The following is a 17,795-nucleotide window of genomic DNA, read 5'->3' on the forward strand; positions in this document are numbered from 1 at the left end:
GATTGGTTTCTTAAATGGCAGCAAGACTGGATTTGACAACTCTCACCATCAAGAATGTTTCTCTGTATTTAACCTACATCTCTTCTGCTCTTAGACTTTATATTCATTTTCTCTTTCTTATCCATTATTGGTCTTTTCGAAGAAAAAAAAAAAACTGAGACAGGGTCTTGCTCTTATAGCCCAGGCTGGAAAGCAGTGGTGCAATCGTAATTCCCGGCAGCCTTGAACTTCTGGGATCAAGTGACCCTCCCGAGTAGCTGGGACTAGAGGTGCTCACCACCACCCCCTCATAATTTCCTTTGTAAAAAAAAAAAAAAAAAAAAAAAAAAAATTATAGAGACAGGGTTCTCACTGTGTTGCCCAGGCTGGTCTCAAACTCCTGTCCTCAACCGATCCTTACCTAGGCCACCCAAAGTGCTGGGATTACAGGCATGAGCCACCACACTCAGTCCATTATTGGTTTTATAAAGAAGCACTGTTTACATAGAAATTTTTATGAGTGTGTCTCGTGAAAGAATCCAATCAGATTAGATCACCAAGTGTAATAAGTTATGGTTATAGCAGTGGTTCAAATCCATGGGTCTGTAGCATGCTGGTGAATCACCATCAGCCGTCAGGTGTGTTGTAAATAGTTTGTTTCTAATAATAAATTACCCAAGTTTGTGAATGATTTACCTATTATACAGAGGGTGAGTTGAAGGTCATTTCCATCATAATGTTATTCTCAGTTCTGTGTACTCCAATTTTGTTGCTTGTATAACATAGATGCAGGTGGAGGTCCAGTTAAGAACTGGATATACCTACAGACCACTCATCTATTTGACAAATATTTGTAAAGCACCTACTTTGTGCAGATGTTATGCCTGGCCTGAAGGATACAATCAATGCACACAACAGACATGAGTTTTGTCTTTGTAAAGCTTAGCAAGTGGCAGGAAAAAACTATACCAAGCACTTTGCATACATTGCCTGAATTTTCACTGTAACCCTGAGAGGTAACGTCATTTTCCCAACTTCATATATTTTAGGCAACTGGAACTCTGAAGCTCATTCTCTAAACCAGTGGCTTTCGAATGCCTTTGATCATGCATGCCTGTCAGTGAAGATAATTTTAGTACTCATGTGTGTGTATGCATGTGTGTGTGTTCAAACAAAATATACAAAAGTACACATTTGTATATACTTATCTATACTTACTTTTGTATATACTTATATACTTTTAATTTTAGTACTCGTGTGTGTGTGTGTGCATGTGTGTGTGTTCAAACAAAATATACAAAAGTATACATTTGTATATACTTATATATTACATATACACATATGCATATTCTTATAACTTATATGTACATTATTTGAATCTTCTTGTACCCCTCACTTTGAAGACCGGCTCTGCACCACTCCACCATATCACCTTGGAGTTTGTCTATGTGTAATGGGAGTAATCCACCTCCAATCTTACACATCTAACCCCAGGTTTTGGTCTAGATGGGTAGGGATGGGAATTTTGCCAAGAACTTGATCCAGGAAGTTTTTTTAAAAAATTTAAAAACAGTGCATTTCAAATTTGGTTTTTGTATTGCTAAGGATGCTTTGCAGAATTCCTTGTTGAGTTTTTTAATACACAAAGGAAAGCTCTTCTGTTAGTTTGTAAATCCGAGTCATTTCTCCTGTGTTCTTTTTCCTGGCTGGATCTTAAGCACCTCAAAAAAAGAGTGCGTGTCTCATACATCTATTTCAACTCCCCGCAGCACCCAATAAACGACTGAACATGTCAGGAATTCTGCATGCTTTGGGGATGACTTTGTTTCTCATGGGAAAAAGGAGAGAGGCTTTTTACAATCCACTGTAGCATGAGAATACTACCCTATGGAAAGAAACTGTTCCTAGACACAGTAGAGAACAAGCTGGGCTGTTTCGATGTGCCCAGGCATAGAGGGCTGGGAAAGCGCAGCAGGTAGTCTTGGGATGAATGAGGCTACGGAGAGAAAGCCAGGATTCACACTTAATTCCACAGGCACAGGGAAGGTGAGGGTTGAGAAAGTGAATCAACAGATGAGTCCTTCTGTCTCTCTGCCCACTTTAGCTCCAAATTACCCAAGCTGCTTCTTTTTCTTTTCTTTTCTTTTTTTTTTTTTTTGATGAGAGAGAGAGACCTCTGCTGCCCAGGCTGGAGTGCAGTGGTGCGATCTTGGGTCACTGCAGCCTTGACCTCCCAGGCTCAAGAGATCCTCCCACCTCAGCCTCCTAAGTAGCTGGGACTACAGGCATGCACCACCACACCTGGCTAATTTTTGTACTTTTTGTAGAGACAGGGTTTCACTATGTTGCCCAGGCTGGCCTCAAACTCCTGAACTCAAGCAATCTTCCTGCCTTGGCTTCCCAAAGTGCTAGGATTACAGGCTTGAGCCACCACGTCCAGCCCAAATTTCTTTTCCTCAGTGGAGGTGCCTCTACTGAACTACCAGGAAAATAGCTGCAACCCTTGACTTGATACTACCAACAGCTCTGCATCAGTTGACCCTGTGCTTGATTCTCATCCATATTCCTGATTCTACAGACTACACCTTGGAGCAGCAGCCTGGGGTTATGGGGTTCTAATTCTTAGCCCAGACACTAACTTCCTAGGAGGCACTAGCCTCACCTGCACAAAAGGAGGAGTGGAGTTCATTAACAACCTGCCAAGGATCTTTTGGCTATGGCATATTTGACCCTGCCTCTTTCTTTGTTCCTGATCTTTCCTCATTTCCAACCTGGCCTCCCTGAATGAGGAAACTAGTGACAGGAGGATTTGTCCCGAAAAACTGCCCGTGGCTACAGCAGTGTTGTTGATCAGGGAGCTGCAGCAGGAAGCTTAACAGGGGGCTGAGGCCTTTCCTTTCACAGGATATACGCACACACCCCATTTGCTAACATGTTTTCCATCTGACATTTCAAGTAACTGTCCCCGCGTTGGTGCTTCTACAAGTCAAGGTCTGTTCTGCACTCTTTAGAAAGAACGTAAACCATGACAAATGGTCTCAGTTCAGGCATATGGTGATGCATTGACTTCCTAGTTGCTAGCATGTATTAACAAACTTATTGTCCCCAAATGTAAAAAATAATGAATTTGCCACCGTGCATGGAACTTTGACAATGTAAAACATATTAGATGTATTGGATCTTCAGGGACCATCCTTAATTTTTAGTAGAACATTGCCTTTTATTTCCTTATTTTTAAGTGAATTTCAATTGCATTGCCCCTAAAACCTTTTTATAAGATGTTTGCAGTAGTTAGGAATTAATGTGTGTGTTTTTTTCTTTTTTCTTTTTTTTTAAGTGGGTGTATTCGTTAGAAATTGTGCTCAGCTATGACTAACAGCTACAGTGGTTGAAATATCAAGGGGAGGCCGGGTGCAGTGGCTCGTGCCGGTAATCCCAGCACTTTGGGAGGCTCAAGAGGGCAGATCATGAGAAAGAACGTATGAGGTCAAGAGACGGCGACCATCCTGGCCAACATGGTGAAACCCCGTCTCTACTAAAATATCATTAAAAAAATTGGCTGGGCGTGGTAGCGAGCACCTGTAGTCCCAGCTACTCAGGAGGCTGAGGCAGGGGAATTGCTTGAACCCGCTAGGCGGCGGTTGCAGTGAGCGGAGATCGTGCCATTGCACTCCAGCCTGGTGACAGAGCAAGAATCCGTCGCAAAAAGGAAGGGAGGAAGGGAGGAAAAAGAAAGAAGAAAGAAAGATCAAGAGGAGTTTGCTGTCTTTCTTTCGTTTTTTCTTTTTTTTTATTTTGTTTTTTGTTTTTTGCTGTTTTTTTGTTTGTTTGTTTGTTTGTTTGTTTTGAGACGGAGTCTCGCTCTGTCGCCCAGGCTGGAGTGCAGTGGCGCCATCTCGGCTCACTGCAAGCTCCGCCTCCCAGGTTCACGCCATTCTCCTGCCTCAGCCTCCCGAGTAGCGGGGGCTACAGGCGCCCACCACCACGCCGGACTAATTTTTTGTGTTTTCACTTGGGATGAAGTTTCACCGTGTTAGCCAGGATGGTCTCCATCTGCTGACCTCGTGATCCGCCCGTCTCGCCCTCCTGAAGTGCTGGGATTACAGGCGTGCACCACTGCGCCCAGCCGAATTTGCTCTCTCTTTCACTCTGATGTTGAAGGAAAGTGGCTGAGCCAGTTGCAGCGGCTCCAACATGCCCCTAATATTGCAGGCACCTTTATTTCTGCTCTATCAGCTCTACTTAATCTTTGAGGTTGTCTTCTCGTTAAAGGTTGGCCGCTGCAGTTCCAAACCTTACATCTGAGTCAGAGGCCAGGAGGGAAGAAGGAGGGCATAGGCAAACAGGCACAAGCCCATTTAGCTAGCTGAGAGGCCCACCCAGCAATGCGTGCTTATATTTCGTTAGCTAGAACTTAATTAAATGTCTACTTCTATCTACAAGGAAGACTGGAAGGTACAGATTTTTGTTACATTGACATTTCCAACAAAATCAGGGTTCCAATAAAAAGAAAGAGGGAGAGAATGCATTTGGGGTAGATAGCTGCCCTAGTGCGGTTGTTTCTCTTTCTAAAATTAATGCATATTTGTTAAGGCAAACTTGAAACCTGGAGCAAAGGAAAAGAAAGAGAAGATAATGGGCCGGGCGCGGTGGCTCAAGCCTGTAATCCCAGCACTTTGGGAGGCCGAGGCGGGCGGATCACGAGGTCAGGAGATCGAGACCATCCTGGCGAACATGGTGAAACCCTGTCTCTACTAAAAAATACAAAAAACTAGCCGGGCGAGGTGGCTGGCGCCTGTGGTCCCAGCTACTCGGGAGGCTGAGGCAGGAGAATGGCGTAAGCCCGGGAGGCGGAGCTTGCAGTGAGCCGAGATCGCGCCACTCACTGCACTCCAGCCTGAGCGACAGAGCGAGACTCCGTCTCAAAAAAAAAAAAAAAGAAAAAAGAAAGAGAAGATAATGATGATATTAATTCCTCAAAGTGATCTCTAGTAGCATTTAGTGTAATTATTTGCTTATTTTTTATTAATATTTGAAGATTTTTTCTGACTGCACTTTTTTTTTTTTTTTTTGGTGAGGGGACAGAGTCTTGCTCTGTCACCTAGACCAAAGAGCAATGGTACAATCATGGCTCACTGCAGCCTCAACCCCCCAGGCTCAAGTAATCCTCCCACTTTGGTCTCCCCAGTAGCTGAAACTACAGCACCACCACATCAGGCTAATTTTTTGTAGAGATGGGGTCTTACTATGTTGCCCAGGCTCATCTTAAACTCCTGGGCTCAAGAGGTCCTCCTGTCTCAGCCTTCCAAAGTGCTGAGATTACAGGTGGGAGCCCAGCACCCAGCCTGATTGTATTTTTCTGATTCTAAAAGTAATGCCCATTCACTTGGGAAACTTTGAGAAAATACAGCAAAGTATAGAGAAAAAAAAATAGAAATCACCCATAATCCCATTACCCATATTATACTATACCATTGTTTTATTTTCTGCTGTTCTAAGTATATATTTTACATACTTAATGATCATAGCATATGTACAAGTTGACACCTTTTTCTCACTTTCTAAATAAAATAAGTAAATTTACATATGACCCTACTTCGAGCATTCCTGGGTCCTCATAACAGCATTTCGAATCTCAGTTGCAAATCTGTTTGGAAAGTGCTTGAAGTAGGAAAGAACAAATAGCATGGACTGATTTTCCCCTGCACTGTTTCTGGGAGACCATACGGCAGATTTGGCTCACTTCTCACTCTCACTCTGAGACCATATCATATGCTCTCCTTTCTTTATTTTTCTATCTCAAAAAATGTCAAGTGTACAAACCAAGAGTTAAAATTATTCTTGAGAGAACATGAGCTGTCAGGCCCATTCTTACCGTATGGCTCACAAAAGTGGGTTTTGCTCTGGCTTATAAATTCATAAGATGTCAAAGCTAGAAAAAGCCCCCATGGCTGTCAGTCCAAACCACTAATGTAACAGCAAAAAGAAACAGAAAGGAAAAGCACCCTGCTCAGCATACCACCTGGCAGAATCAGTGCCAGAACCCAGGACCTCAAGTGCCTTTCTAGTGATTTTCCACTCTACTTTAGATGCTTTTGATGATGCAACTAACTGGTAAACTTCAAAGGTGTTATGACTCCCACAAAAATACTCATCAATGGCCAAGCGCGGTGGCTCACATCTGTAATCCCAACACTTTGGGAGGTCGAGGCGGGCAGATCACGAGGTCAGGAGATCGAGACCATCCTGGCTAACACGGTGAAACCCCGTCTCTACTAAAAAAAAAAAAAAAAAAATGTAGCCAGGCATGGTGGCAGGCGCCCGTAGTCCCAGCTACTTGGGAGGCTGAGGCAGGAGAATGGTGTGAACCCAGGAGGCGGAGGTTGCAGTGAGCTGAGATTGCGCCACTGCACTTCAGCCTGGGTGACAAAGCGAGACTCAATCTCAAAAAAAAGAGAAAAAAAAATACTCAGTAATAAGATTCCCCAAGATCCCCCCAACCCAACTGCAGCCAGTTGCTAATGGTATTAACTAAAGCCTAGAGATTTATAATGCCCGAAGTAGGTTGTCTCCAATTAGCAGTTTCATTTAATACACTTGGGTTTTTGGTGAAAACATACACTCTAGAGAAAACAACTTTTTCCATTCAGTGTTCACTTGCTATGAGCTCAGACTTTTGCTAAGAGCCATAGGATTGCTAAGAGCTATAGATGTGCAAAATTTATAGTGTGGTTGGGAAGATGAGGGAGACACATGAACCAATATGGTGTATTCATACAGTGGAATGCCGTGCACCTGCAAATGACGTAATCTGCATGAACTGCCACGAAGAGATGGCCATGACATATTGTTACAAGAAAAATGCGGGTTGTAGAGGAGTGATCTCTGCTCACTGCAACCTCCATCTCCCGGGTTCAAGCGATTCTCCTGCCTCAGCCTCTTGAGTAACTGGAATGACAAACATGCACCACCACATTCAGGTAATTTTTGTATTTTTAGTAGAGACGGGGTTTCACTACATTGGCCAGGCTGGTCTCAAACTCCTGACTGCAAGTAATCTGCCTGCCTCAGCCTCCCAAGCCTCAGCCTCCCAAAGTGCTGGGATTACAGGCATGAGTCACCATGCCCGGCCTTAGAGTTCTGTTTTCGGAATATAATTATGTGCTGCAGTTTCCCCACTGTATATGTTGAATAACCATGGTATCTACCACAGACTTGTGACAATTAAATCAGTTGTTCTGAATAAAATGCTTGGATATTTGCCAGACCCATACTAAGTGCTCATTAAACATTAGCCATGATGATGATGATGATGATGATGATGATGATGATGATGATGATGGAAAATGAGTACTCTCATACTGCTACCAGGTGTACACATTCATACAAGTTATAGGGCCATTTAATCAGATATATATGTGTAAAGCCTTTAAAATTTGAAGGTATTTGACCCAGCAGGTCCACTTTCAAAAATTTCCCCTATGGAAAAAAATTTAAGACGTGTATACAAAGATGAATAAAGAGAAAAACCTTGGCAACAAGCTAAATGTTCAAAACTGAAAATAGTTTAATAACATATGGTGCATCTTTACAATGGAATAGTATGTCCTCACTGTAGCAACAAATATACTGACATTGTAATAGGCTAATAATCATATAATATTAAGCGAGAAAAGCTCACTTCTGAACAACATACACAATATGATCCCATGACAGTACAAAAAGTATAATGTACATATGTATGTCTAGAAGCACATGTCCTAAAATTGCATGCACAGTATTAAACCCTGGGAAATTGTAAAAATTTTCTTCTTTATGCTTGGGTATAATTTCCAATTTTTCTACAATGAATCTCTGTTCGTTGTGTAAGTGTTTGAAAGAAAGGCAAAGGGACTTTGGGAGAGCATTTCATGATGTAGCCTCCACGCTAACAGACTGCAATCAGGATGCCTCTGCCTGGAGCCAGAGCAAATGCAAGTGCTTCCAGCCTGCAAGGATCAAGTGGGCACATTTTTCCAGTCTCTACTGCAGAATCAGCAGACATGGGACTAGTGTCCCGGCCTGACTCAGGAGACTGACTTTGGGATGTTGGCTGAAGGCCAAAAAAGTAAATAGTAAGGAAAACTAGGCAATGTCATTGCCATCAGCCAACCTAAGAAAGCTTTAATTTTCCAAGAACTGAAGGTTCAATTTCCAAAGATCAAGGGGAGACAAAGACAGCTACTCACCTCGCCTCTTACTGGGGTTTTCAGAAGTTTCCAGCAGCTTCCCATCAGACTCAGCTAGCAGCCTTGTTTGAGGCTGGTCTAGAAACCCCACTCTGTGTAGACTCCTTTTGGCCATTTGCCACGGAACAGCAAAGACTGTCAGCACTCCTCCAAGTAGGCAGCTGCAAGGGGTCTCAGCCTTGCATCTCCTAATTTCTCAAGGAAGAAAGGAACTGGAATTTTACTTAAGCCACGCTCTCTTTTCTATGATGTTTTCCTAGGCTCCCCAAGGGTGTGTGATATTGCTGGAAGGAAGAAAGAAAAGCCCGAGTGAGCTGAACTTCCCATTTACTCACAAGGACTGACCCGGGCATCCCTCAGTTCCTACAAAGGCCCCCACCCATGTATTCAAGCTTCATTTGTTGCTATCCTCCCCCATCTCACTCTGTTCTGGTGTTTCTTGAGTATTCTGTTTCTTACATAACCCTCCCCTTTTTCAGCCTCTGGAATTTTTGCTGGCAACTTCAGAGATCAGCCAATGTGCCTTCTCAGGGTAGTCTCTCCTGATCTCTTGCCTTCTCCGCCACTCCGGATTAGGAAACCCTGTTCTGTGACCCCATAGAACCCTGTCCTACACTCCATAGGGACACCTTTTTATTTATTTATTTTTTATTATACTTTAAGTTCTAGGGTACATGTGTACAACATGCAGGTTTGTTACATAGGTATACATGTGCCATGTTGGTTTGCTACATCCATTAATTCATCATTTATATTAGGTACTTCTCCTAATGCTATCCCCTCCCTGCCCCCCACCCCATGACAGGCCCCAGGGTGTGATGTTCCCGGCCCTGTGTCCAAGTGTTCTCATTGTTCAGTTCCCACCTGTGAGTGAGAACATGCGGTGTTTGGTTTTCTGTTCCATATGGACACTTTTCCACTATGCTAGAATCTTTTGTTCCTGGTCTCTCTTCCCAACCCTAGTGTAAGCAACTCGCAGCCAGAGGCCATGCCTTATTCTCCTTTGTATTCTCAGTGCCCAGCACATGGTATGTGCTCAACACATGTTTGTCAAATAATTAAATAAATGAGTTCATTCATCCATCAATTGATCTTTAAATTGGTTGCAAATTATCTTCTTTTTAAGAAAATGCAAACAATTCTGGGAATTTTGAGGGAGCTGATATTAGTTATTCTCGTTTCAGTGTGAATTCATTTGTCTGATTCCATTGCTTTCCTTTCATGTTAAAGTAAGGAACAGGGAATCGAAATTTGACTTGGAGATGAAATTCTTAGAATGGAGAACGGTAGTTCACTTTGGATAGAATATAGGGTAGGGTATGAATGATGCAGGCTTATGGGTAGTGAAACACCAGCCCTGTTTCTAAAAATGTGACAAGTTACATCAAAATCTCCTGAGTGCTTATTAAAAATGCAACATCCAAGGCCCCAACCCAAACCCACACTACCTAGAATCTAGTGAAATGGGCATGTGGAGCTTCATTCATCGTCAGCCAGTTCTGATCAGAGGAATTAGAAAGGCCTAAAGTTACTAGACATTTAGGGTCATGAGGAGAGATGCAGATGGAGGTAGGAGCACACAGAGATGGAGAGAGGAACATGCCAAAGTAAACCTCATATGTTCTGAAATTTTGCCTAAGATTCCCCATAAAAGAAAGCTCTTTCTGGGCGGGGCGCCATGGCTCACACCTGTAATCCTAACACTTTGGGAGGCTGAGGTGGGCGGATCATGAGGTCAAGAGATTGGGACCATCCTGACCAACATGGTGAAACTGCGTCTCTACTAAAAATACAAAAAATAAATTAGTTGTGTGTGGTGGTGTGGGCCTGTACTTTCAGCTGTTCAGGAGGCTAAGGCAGGAGGATCACTCAAACCCAGTAGGCAGAGGTTGCATTGAGCCAAGATCGCACCATTGCACTCCAGCCTGGGCAATAGAGCAATAATCCATCTCAAAAAAAAAAAGAAAGCTCTTTCTTTCTTTTCTTCATCTCAATTCATTGTTTTATATCACATAGGAATTAATACTACTGTATTCCTGGAAATTAACATTAAGCATAAAATAGTAGAATGGATAAGAATACATATGGATGCTAGAGATATACTGCCTAGTTCAAACTCTAGCTTCTAAACTCACTTGACATGTAATCTTGGGTGGCTAATTTTTCAGTGCCTCCGTTTCCTCATATGTAAGATGGGAATGATAACAGTAGATACCTGCCTTCCAGGGCTTATGGAATTAAATTAACTACAACATATAAAGTACTTAGAACTTCATTAGCAAGTACAATGTATATTAGATATTAACATTACTCTATAAACTATAAATAGGCAAATAGTTGTGTTCTTAGACCCAACAACCACAGACTATGCTTGTTTTTAAGAAATGTTTTTTTTCTGCTGGACACAGTAGCTCACGCCTGTAATCCTAGCATTTTGAGAGGCCAAGGTGGGAGGAACAATTAAACCCAGGAGTTCAACTCCATCCAGGGCAACATCGGGAGACTTTGTCTGTACGGGGAAAAAAAGAAAAAAATCAGCAGGGTGTGGTGGAACACACCTGTGGTCCCAGCTACTTAGGAGGCTGAAGTGGGAGGATTGCTTGAGTCTGGAAGGTTGAGGCTGCAGTAAGCTGTGATCACACCATTGCATTCTAGCCTGAGCAACAGAGCTAGAAGACCCTGTTGTAAAACAGAAGAGAAAAACTATATTTCTTTTCGGATTTAGTTTTTTATTTTGATTATGAACATTTTCAGATATACTAAGACGTAGAGAAAATGATAGACAGTCTCCATAAAATTATCACCAGTAATTATCAAGATTTTGCCATATTAGCCTAATCTATCCTTTAATAAAATATTTTAAAGAAAATCAGATATATCATGTCATTTTACCCCTCTATATTTCATTATGCATCTCTAAAAATATGGATAGTTTCTCACATTACCTTAACGTTCTTACAGTATCTGTGACATACGGATTCCTTGGTATCAGTTAAACCCAGTCAATGGCAGCATATTTCCCTAATAGTTGAAATCAGAATCCAAACCAGGTCCATCGTCACATTTGGTCCTAATATTTCTTAACTCTCCTTTAATCTAGAACAGTCTTTCTTGCCTCATGCCGTTGACTTCTTGCAGAAGCCAGGTCACTCGTCTTTTAGAATGTACCACATACCTACAGTGACCACTCCTCAAGTTTTGCATGAGACAGCCCCAGTTTATACCTTTTGTCCCAGTACAATTATGCGTAACACTCCTCTACTGTTAGTTGCCTACCCATTGGGAGTTTGTTGATTTGTTTTACTGTCTGCTTTAATTTGTTCTATCTGCCGTATTTCCTATACATTGACATTAGCAAAAGGCCTGATGCAGCCTCATCTTTTTTTATAAGAATTCTTCCTAGATGGTTCTGTTTGCTGCAAATATCCTTGTGCTGGGAGGTTTATAATGTGTGACTGTCCCACTTTAGTGATACTCAAATTGATGAATGAATTCAGGGAATATCAGCATGATCGAGCCATTGTAAAGTTCTTCATCTACCTTTCATCTCATGGTTTCATTCCTTGTTGATAATTGTTTGAATCAATTATTACATTAGATGTTAGAAAACAGTTCTAGCTCTATCAGTCCTTCCATATTTATTGACTGGAATTTTTTGTAAAGAACTTTCCCTTCTCAGGGCTTGGTTACCCTGCAGTACAATGTATACAGGAAGGGCACAATCAAGGCTTAACTCTTTCCTTTTAATGGTCAATTTTCAGAATGGGAAGTTGAAACCTTAGTTACTTCAAGAGGTGTCCAATTTATTAATTTTTTGAGGTTTTTTTGTTGTTTGTTTTTTGCTATGGTGATTTTTTTCTGTTTAAAAAATTTTGTATCATAAATTCATGGGTTCTTACATGTAAGCTTAAATACATTTATAAAATAAATTATCCTCATAAATTAGGAGCAGTCTATATTAGTCAGGTTTCCCTGGAGAAACAAGGCTAACAGAATGTGCAGAGAGAGAGAGAAAGAAAAAGAGAGAGATTTATTTTAAGCAATTAGTTGACACAGGCCAAGCACAGTGGCTCATGCCTGTAATTCCAGCACTTTGGGAGGCCGAGGCAGGCAGATCACTTGAGGTAAGGAGTTTAAGACCAACCAGCCTGGCCAACATGGTGAAACCCATCTCTACTAAAAATACAAAAGTTAGTGGGTGTGGAGGTGCACGCACATAATCCCAGCTATTCGGGAGGCTGAGGTTTGAGAATCACTGGAATCCAGAGGCAGAGGTTGCAGTCAGCCGAGATTGTGCCACTGTACTCCAGCCTGAGTGACCGAGCAAGACTTCGTCTCAAAAAAAGAAATTAGTTCACACAATTGTGGGGGCTGGCATTTCTGAAATCTGTGGGGCAGGCAGGCAGACTAGAAACCCAGAGGAGAGTTATTGTTGCAGCTCAAGTCCGAAGGCAGTCTGGTCCTCAGTTCTCGTCTCTTAAGCTTTTCAGCTGACTAGAGGAGGCCCACCCACACGGTGGAGGGTCATCTGCTTTACTATTCTACTGAATTAAATGTTAATCTCATTTCAAAAGTACCTTCCTAGCAACATCTAGACTTGTTTGACCAAATATCTGGGTACTGTGGCCTAGCTAAGTTGATGCATAAAATAAACTATTACACTGTCTCTATATTTTAAAATAACAATAGCATCTCAGGGTAGAAAATGCAAAAAGTGGTAGAATCAATGCTTACTGTGAGTGTTCATATGTGGCAGAGAGAACTCAGGCCAAACCAAACAGGAAACATTTGAATTTGTAATTTCTGGATGTTCTACTGGTTTTCACGCTAGACAGAACTGACCAAAAATGCCTCTGGTTCTGCTGCTTCCCATGTAACCTTGAGGAACTCACATTAGTTTAATGAGCCTCAGAACCTTCATCTAAAAGGCAATGATAATAGCATCTATTTGGCCTGCCATTTGACAGCCAAGAGTTTGTGCACATTTTGAAATCACTGTATGTTACACAAATATATTATTAGACTACTTTTGTTAAGGCCCAGTGAACCAGAGTGTCAAACAAATGTGCTTTGAAGCTATAGTGGTAAGTGTAATGCTGCATTACAATGTTCAATGACTTTCTCTCTATTTGACAGAGGCCTTTACTCTCAGGTCTCACATTTTAAGAAAAAGAAAAGTTGTTATTCTCCTAAGGGAAAAAGGGTAAGAGCACTAATTTTCCATATGAATGCCTCTATCAGTAAGTACATGTCTTCCCTGTAGTCCCTAATTCTCTATGTCAGCAATGTAACAATGACAAATGCAAAGGATAAATAAAGGTAGTTATCAATGTAGTAATAACAAATATGAAGGCTGTCTCTTTGTCATCCATTCAACAAACACTTATAAAACACCCATTAAATGTGAAAGACTATGCCAGGTGCTATTGAAGACACAGAAATGAATCAAACCCAGATTCTGTCCTCAAGCAAACTACAGGTTATTGAGAGGAAGAAACCGTAATTAAAAAGGAGAAATCTGTAAGATTTGAATTGAAAAGCACAACGAGAGAGCTCAGTAACAGCCTATGGAAGCCTGGAGAAGGAGAGATGAGTTTCAATTGTAGGTTCCAGACAAGTTCTTGGACAAGGTGGCACTGAAGCTAGACTAAAGAATAGGAATAGATTTGGACCTGTGAGATAGGCAAGGTGGGGCAGATGAAAGGTGGGTGGGGGGGGGGATGTTGCAGATGTGGTGGGAGTATAAGATAATTGAAGGGTCTAAGAAGTAGGAAAGAAGTATGGACATGTGCTATGTGTGGCAATCAATGAATTCTTCCCTTTACCTCTAACTTCTTTCTCTGCAATTTTAGAAAGGATCTTAGGATTCATCTAATACTAGGATGGCAAAAAGTCTTCCTCTGTCTAGCTCATCAACTTCAATTGATGGGTAACAGAAGGTCACAGCTGGTTGGTCAGCTCAATGGAGAGAGTTATTGTCCTATACCACTTCGTAAATTAAAGTTTTATTAAAATAATGATGCTTGGCTGGACACGGTGTAATCCCAGCACTTTGGGAGGTCGATGCAGGAGAATCGCTTGAGTCTATGGGTTTGAGACAAGCCTGGGCAACATAGTGGGACCTCATTTCTACAAAAAAAAATAAATAAACAAAATTAGCTGGGCATAGTGGCATAAACCTGTAGTCTCAGCTAGTTGGGAGGCTGAGGTGGGAGAATCACATGAGCCCAGGAGGTTGAGGCTGCAGTGAGCCGAGGCTGCAGTGAGCCAAGACTTGCCGCTGCACTCCAGCCTGGGCTACAGAGTGAGACCTTGTCTCAAAATAATAATAATCATTATTATGGTGCTTTCCAACTTTAAAACTTTATGATTCCCAGAAACCAAATCTTGTTTGGAAGTTTTGAACATTTTAGATATAAATTTTTCTTAGCTAGAATACTTACACCCATGCTTCCTAAACATAAAATACAGAACTTAATCTAGCTTTCTTGATGATTCAGATTTGTCATGATCGAAAACAGAAGGGATTGTACTGTGCAATATCACAGCATTGCCAAGATCCATGGAGGCACAAGGGATTATTTACTCTTAAATTTAGTGGCTCCAAAGTTCTCTCTACTTGGTTTATACAATTTTTAAATTTTTCTTCTGCCTGGTTATTGGGCATTTAGCTCTCAGATTTTGGTGCTTTCAGTATATCTACCTATTTTGCCCACTTTTGTTCTGTCTGTTTGCTGTTCCTATTCTGTTTGAAGCTTGGAAGTTACATAATGAAGTTCTGTTAGAATTACACATAAAATAAGAGTAAATAAGCTCTGAGTATGAGTCTAAGAGGATTGCCTACATGTAAAGTATCTTAGTGCCATCTGGTCTGGCTGTTTAATTAAAAGGGGGTGTGTGTGTTTGTGTGTGTGTGTGTGTGTCTGTGTGTCTGTGAGAGAGAGAGAGAGATAGAGGGAGACAGAGAGAAAGAGACAGAAAGAGAGAGACAGAGAAAGAGAATAAAGAGAATGTATGTATGTATGTGCACATAAATGTATTTTACCCTTCTGGTTTTTTACTATGACTGTAAGATACCTAAATGCAAGATAAGTAAAATGTGACAGTTTATAATATGCCTAGAAAAACTGAGAAGCATAGAAAAATCTAAGATAACAAGAAATTTTGTCCCACTGCATACAAGAGATAATCATGGTTGCCCCTGCTGTTGTACAGACCCTGTGATGATCATGAGGCAATGCAAAGAGCACCCATTATCTCTGAGAAACAGCAGCTACATGATTAGGCCAAGCTCCTGTGGGGAAACTGAAAGAAAATGATTATTAGACTTGAGGTTTCTTGATCCCAAACCAGACTTCCTTCAACTTCTATGAAATTCTGCTCATACGATAATTATTATTAGACATCAAAAGAAATCCTGTACTTCTGCTCTACACTGAAGGAGCGTGTATCCAAGGGATGTGGGTTTGGAGTAAGTCAGTGCATCCCCCCAAAAAATCAACCAATGAGTGGCTGAACAGAATCACCTGGTGAGCTTGTTTAAAATATGGATGCGTGGATCCCATTTTCTAGAGTCTGTTTAGCAGCCTGGAGATTGAAACCAGAAGTTTGAGAGGGGTTTTCATCCTTAAATACTTAAGCATTCAACTCCATCATAACTATAGTACCATTTTCACACCCAGGTTTGACTTGAGAGAAACTCAAATTGTCTTTGTGCTTGCAAACATTTAGTATTCAGGCCTGGGGCTTTAGGTAATCAAAAGGTCATTGCTTTTTTTTTTTTTTCCAGAACATTCCTTTTTTTCTGCCTCTGCCTTTCCTGTCCAGCTCTCTATGTACTTCTCAGCCCCTTCACCCATGCCTGTGCCAAAATAACAGGCCATCTAGGCATGCTTGACATCCCAACCAATTTCTTCCTGTTCTACCTCTGCTCCTGGTGCTGAACTGGAAGTGGTGGCAGGGTTACTATAGGACAAACCTGGCCCTGCTTCACAGATGAGATGGGGTTCGGGGAGTAGGGTGAGGCTTTCTGCAGATGTTTCGGAAGAAAAGGTCAAGTGGTCAAAACTAATGTTCACAGTAAAAATTGTGACAGGGTCCCAGCTAGGAAGTAAAAGTGTTCTCTAGGGTTGAAGGGACATCTACCATCTTCTGCCACAGCAGCAACAGGGGTTCTGACTGAGAGTAGACACAAGGCAAACTGTTTTGGCTCATATCACCTCACTTAATACTCACAACAGCTCTAAGATGAAAATATTATTGTCCTTACTTTATATATAATAAAACTAAGGCTGAGAAGTAATTTAGTCAAGCTTATACAATAAGAAAGAGACAACGCTGGGTTCAAAATCATCACAACAGATGCAAAGTCTGAGTCGCAGCCACTGGGCTATATTAGCACACAATCAGATTTATTTATTTATTTATTTAATTTTTTGAGACGGAGTCTCACTCTGTTGCCCAGGCTGGAGTGCAGCGGTGCAATCTCAGCTCACTGAAACTTCCACCTAGTGGTTCAAGCAATTCTCCTGCCTCAGCCTCCCAAGTAGCTGGGATTACAGGCATGCACCACCATACCCAGCTACTTTTTCTGTTTTTAGTAGAGACAGGGTTTCTCCACGTTGGCCAGGCTGGTCTCAAACTCCTGACCTCAGGTAATCTGCCTGCCTCAGCTTCCCAAAGTGCTAGCATTATAGGCGTGAGCCACCACACCCGGTCACACAACTAGATTTAGATACATATTCAGGTGTTATAAGAATCCTGATACCTGTCAGTGGTCCTAAGCAACGCTATGGAGGATACATTCCATTCCTATACTTTGAGGTCATTGTAGCAATACTGAATCCTGTGGGAGCAGGAGCTAGAAGCTTTGAGTGCACCGAAAGGCTGAGAATTCCTCTGTCCTTGGCAGTCAGTGTCAGGATCTGCAGCTGACTCAATGCCTGGGAGAAACGTGTGGTTTACGCTATCCCGTTGGGAACGCACACAGCCCTCTCCATCAGAAAGATGGAGCACTATAGCGATCACAAGAAACCACAGGAAAGCAGCTTTCCCATGGGTCTGCAGGACTTTGGGATCCCTGCTGCTGCAGAAGGATTTCATTCTCCTTTCCCAGATTCAAAATTAGACACCAATATGACAGACCTAGGTATAAATAGCATCTTCACCAATGAATATTTAACCCAGTGGGTTTTCTTAACTCTCAAGGTGGCTGAGGAGCTCCACAAAGGTGTCTTAAGAGACACTGCAAAGAAACAAGGTAAGTGCAATACGTCTGAGTTTTCCCAACCAATCCCATTTCAACCAGAACAGGGCTGCTGAAATGTGTTTTATATGTTGGGCTTCCTTGTAAGCTTCTGTTTGAAGGAAGGATTCCATGTGAAGAACCATGTCTGTAAATGACTGTTTCTATCCTCTTGAATTTGACTACTGTTATTCCTAAACCCTACCGGATGGATGGAGATCTAAGACTAAATAAAATAAGGAATAGGCCAGGTGTGGTGGCTCACGCCTGCACTTCCAGCCCTCTAGGAAGTCGAGGCAGGCAGATCATTTGAGCCCAGGAGTTCAAAACCAGCCTGCGCAACA

General features: G+C 41.9%; 1 protein-coding gene across 5 annotated transcripts in view; it reads left to right on the forward strand.

Moving 5' to 3' along the window:
• Positions 1-17,795, forward strand: part of SMIM36 (small integral membrane protein 36) — an 82,823-nt gene that overhangs the window by 9,175 nt on the left and 55,853 nt on the right. Inside the window, exon 2 of one of the 5 annotated variants that reach the window (XM_065531314.2) lies at positions 6,760-6,841. The exons of the other annotated variants lie outside the window; for them this stretch is intronic. The gene's annotated coding sequence lies outside the window, so the exon portion shown is untranslated. Of the gene's footprint in view, positions 1-6,759; positions 6,842-17,795 lie in introns of those variants that run through there. 5 annotated transcript variants of the gene reach the window in all.

This window comes from Macaca fascicularis, chromosome 16 (genome assembly GCF_037993035.2).
Source record: "Macaca fascicularis isolate 582-1 chromosome 16, T2T-MFA8v1.1".
Classification (NCBI taxonomy): domain Eukaryota; kingdom Metazoa; phylum Chordata; class Mammalia; order Primates; family Cercopithecidae; genus Macaca; species Macaca fascicularis.